The 4,762-nt window shown below is 35.5% G+C and overlaps 1 protein-coding gene across 2 annotated transcripts in view; it reads right to left on the reverse strand.

The window, feature by feature from the left end:
• Positions 1-3,012, reverse strand: part of LOC107105126 (cytochrome c-type heme lyase) — a 20,468-nt gene extending 17,456 nt beyond the window's left edge. Inside the window, exon 1 of one of the 2 annotated variants that reach the window (XM_015405243.1) lies at positions 2,900-3,012. The gene's annotated coding sequence lies outside the window, so the exon portion shown is untranslated. The remainder of the gene's footprint in view (positions 1-2,899) is intronic. The other variant, XM_015405244.1, reaches the window with a different exon arrangement.
• Between the last annotated feature and the right edge of the window lie 1,750 nt (positions 3,013-4,762).

Raw genomic sequence — 4,762 nt, forward strand, 5'->3', positions numbered from 1 at the left:
ATAATTAATTGACATATTACTGATCTTGCTGGATTTTATTCTGCTTTACTTCCATAAATTGCAGGATCTTCTTTACTTTATCTTTGCCAGAAGATTTAAACTTTAAAAGCCTTGCCCTAATAATTTGCAAGTTAATTTATTTATAAAGAAAATATAAACGCTACATGGTTTCACGTAAATAAAGAGGTTAATATAAAATTATCATCGATTAATCGAAAAAATAATCGGCCGATTCATTGATTTTTTAAATAATCGTTAGTTGCAGCCCTAATATATATATATATATATATATATATATATATATATATATATATATATATATATATATATATATATATATATATATTTACACATACACACACACACAGCAGAGACACAAGTGATAATAAACTGATCGTCAAAATTATTGTTAGTCGCAACTAGGGCCGCAACAACGAATCGAAAAAAATCGACTTTTAAAAGAAGGAATTTCATCATCGATCAGTTTTGTCGCCAATTAATGCGTCATCTGCCGTCATCATTGCCACTTGACTGAAATAGGGAGAAAAAAAAAATACGACAGAGCGAGCGCTGCAGGTGAGCAATGGCTGTTTTCAAAAGCCAATAACGTCAACTGCTCTAATGACCGATTACGCAAAGGCAAGCTGCTTCTCAATCCGCAGGCTGCGTCCTTCCTGCGGATTGAGACGCGGATTGAGATGCAGCAGTTCAAGCAAAGTCCTCTAAAGTGTGGGAGAATAAAGATAAAGTAAAGAGATCCTGTATTTTATGGAAGTGAAGCAGAATAAAATCCAGCAAGATTCATTACATGCCACATTCCCATGTAAATATCTGTCTTTGGAGGATGTGTTTTTTAGCACCCCTAGTTCTCTCATTTTTATTCCAAATACAATTTATAATTTGAATCACAGGGCTATTTTTATCTCTATGGTTCAGTATTTTCTCAAGTAGCAACTTTAACTGCTATACTTTCCTGTCTTAAAAGGCAGAACTCTTCTAGTTTATAAAAAACCTCATTTGTTGAAATGGGAGACATATTTGAAGAGTTAATTCAGAAAGTTAATTTAAATATTTCTACTTTACAGTAATGGAAAATGAATTAGCAATTAATTCAATATTTAAAATTTAAAGGGCACATAAACAATTTTAGAATTTTTTTAAATTAAGACCACAACTTTTCATTTATGTCTGTAGATGGATAAATGAGTAGGTTTCAAAAATGCAATACTACTGCAGAACTCATTCTTTGAGAAAAGTACTTATAAATCCAAACATTTCTAATTATTTACACAAAATATTAAATTGTTGAATTCCACCCCTGCAGCATGTCAGCAGAAAACTACAGTGTCCTGTCCTTCTCATGACAGAAGAAAACAACAACCAATGACAAGCTTCATGGTGGGAAAGACAGCAAGCAGCTGTCTTGACTGAGAGCAAACTTCACATGATGGTGAACGATCCAACCATGATTGTTTGGAGATATTTATCCTATTGTTTCAACCCCTTAGGGGCTTTAAAAACAAAAATGCCTGTCTTTTTTTGCGCTTTATGAAACAAAGTACCCTATAATTTGTGGATGTACAGCTACATTTCTCATGTAAGTTTGCGTAGTTTTAACACAAACATCTATTTTTCATATTGCAACAGTACAATTAATGAGCAACTTGTGTGCCTGTTTGTTCTGTCTTATTTTGGAATAAAGAGGTTAATATTAAAAATATTTTTTGTCCGATTCATCGATTAATCGAAAAATTAATCGGCCGATTAATCGATTTTAAAAAATAATGGTTAGTTGCAGCCCTAGTTAATACCTTTATTCTTCCAGTACGGAAAGTTTATCATATTGTTTTGTAGAATGTCTGGGTTATTCCAGATGGGTGTACGACTTCACGGGATAAATGATGACTTCGTTACTTTTAGAAATTCCCACCATACTGTCAGGGAAGAGCTGATGTTAATATTTTTAAAACATGGCTGCCGTTTGATATTATAGTATGACCTAATCTGCCAATCAGTCGATTTTAAAGTCTTCCAAGGATGCGGTCTACCTGGAGTGGATCCTTCCAAAATAAGATGACCAGAGGAGTTTTGGATGTGGACTAATAATGTCCATAGCTGGATATTGGGGTGCTGGTGTCTATGTCCAGCTGTCTACGGGCGAGAGGCAAGGTCCACCCTGAACAGGTCCCATTCTAACAAATAAAGGGATTTTCTATGCTATTCTATAAAAGGGGTAGAAAGACAAGCAAATCTAAACGATGTATGTATAAAAAATATATCTGCAAAATTTCTTGTATCCATCAACAAAAAATACTTAGTAAAGCAAATTGTGCAAACATTTTTCATATTGCAGCAGTACAGTTAATGAGCAACTTGTGTGCCTGTCTAAAATGTTTATTTTGGAATAAAGAGGTTAATATTAAAAATATTTTTTGTCTGATTCATCGATCGATTTTTAAAATAATCGTTAGTTGCAGCCCTAAAATGTATACAGTTAAATTAAAGTATTTTAACACATTTCAGCAAACCAGCGGAACTGACGTCTGAATGCGAGTGTTTCCACCGCCATCAGTTCGCCGTTACACCCGCTGCCAAATGAGTTCAGTGATCGCTCTATGAGGACCTAACTGTTCACTTACTGACCCAATAAGTTGGTTTAGGACGGCTGTGATGTGGCGGAGCCTCCGGCGGGCCGGTTGGGCCTCAAGTCAAAGAACCACAGCTACCTCCAGCTTACGTTAGCTAGGCTATTAGCAGCTATGTTAACTTTAGATGACGACAAGTGTAGGAAATTATCCTAAAATGCGTATTAATGGATCACGTGTGGTAAGCTTTCAGTAAAAGTCCCCCCATGTTCATCATCTAAGTTGATAATGCTGAGAGAAACAGCCAAACATACCTTTTGAATAAAGACTCACGTCTTAAACTGAAGTGAAGACAGACGCTTCTCTCCTCCAATGTCACCGACTAGAAGCAGGTTGTGCAACCGCTCAGATGTTCGACGTAAGCTGGTTGCGTCATGACGCAAAAGCCTACCGCAAACAAAGCGGTTGGCCCGTTGCAGAGACGTAACCACGTCTATGGCAGGCCATATTGATATTTACCAGCTTGACTGAATATATATTTCAGACGTCTCAAATGCAGTTTTTCTAAGTCAAAATTAACATTTCAGATATCTAAAATAACATTCCTCCCATATAAATAAAACATTTCAGATATCTAAAATGTAATTCTTCGTAGTACAAATGGCGTCACGTTTCCCATTCATGTGTATTGGGCCTTTACTTCCAGACATCTAAAATAACATTCTTTCTATTTAAAATAAACATTTTTCTATCTGAATTCTGACGAAGATGAATTCTAATTTCACATCTCCATAATAGAGTTACTCATTACTCATAATTAGTATTTCAGATAACAAAAATAAATATAACATTACACATATCCAGAAATCCAATTCTTGATAACTATTTCTGCTAGTTCGAATATAATTACAGCATCTACGACTTATTTTTGACTAGTTAAATTTGACTTCCAGATATCTCAATTTTAATAATGCCTTTTTTGAAATTTTAATAAATGTCAAAAGGGCCACTTAAAATTTGTAAAGATTTCTTTGTATTTGAAAGGTTATTCTTACTAGAACAATTATATTTTTGGCAGCCTGAAATGTAATTTTTGCTCGCAAAAATGTAATTTAGGATATCTATATGTACATTTCTGCATAGTGGGAATGTAGTTTTTATTTGAGAGAAATTGAACAATAGAGACCTTGCCTCTCACCCATTGACTGCTGGAAATAGGCACCAGCACCCCTTGCGACCCCACTCGGGACAAGCGTGGCAGATAATGGATGGATGGATTGAACAATAGAGAGGACAGCACTTTTAATAAATGTGAAATGGGCTTGCCATACTTGTCCGCCATAACGTTGGAGTAAACGTGACTGTGCTGTTAACTAACCCATTATTTAAGAAAGGACACTTAACACAGACATACATGTCAGTTATCTAAACACTAGTGATGGGCCCGGTAACACCGATGCATGGCGCAAATAGACCAAAACATTGTATCGGTGGGCGTATCGTTTCAAGAAAGTGATGTGACCGATAAAGGAATCGTTTCTAACTGACTGACACCACTGATCTCTATTTATTCACTGGATTGCTGATTGCCTGTTGGTAGTTTGGGATTGAAGTGAAGCCATAGGCCGCCATATTGGTACTCCCTAGTTAGACCAGTCACAAAGTAAACAATATTCTAGGTTAGATTACATTTTTATATTTAAGAATGATTTGTTTAAAATCAAATCCTGTGAAATTGGTCGCTGTACAATTTCTGATCATCCAGTTTATGCTGATATTTGTCTGAACAGGAGAAATAGAACCACCTTATGGAGGTTGAACACAAATATTTTAAACTATCCAAATATTAAAGAGAATTTAAAAAAGAAACAGAGAATTATTTAACTCAAAATGATAATGAGGAGGTGTCACCAGTAATATTATGGGATGCAATAAAGGCGGTGATTAGAGGGAAAATATTTAGCATATCCTCTGACCTAAAAAGAGAAATTATGCAAAAATGTAAATACTTGGAAGATAAATTGTTAAAGCTGCAACACCAACACTGCATGAAAAGTGAGATTTTCGTCCCCGTAAACCCCCGTAAACTCCCACAGATCTGCCTGATTTTCGTCAGTTTCCAACAATTTGCAACCCGTGCTTGTCCGCGTTTGTCGTGCCACAAATTGTCGAAAACG

The sequence above is a fragment of the Cyprinodon variegatus genome, unplaced genomic scaffold (genome assembly GCF_000732505.1).
Source record: "Cyprinodon variegatus isolate N-32 unplaced genomic scaffold, C_variegatus-1.0 Scaffold2081, whole genome shotgun sequence".
Classification (NCBI taxonomy): Eukaryota; Metazoa; Chordata; class Actinopteri; order Cyprinodontiformes; family Cyprinodontidae; genus Cyprinodon; species Cyprinodon variegatus.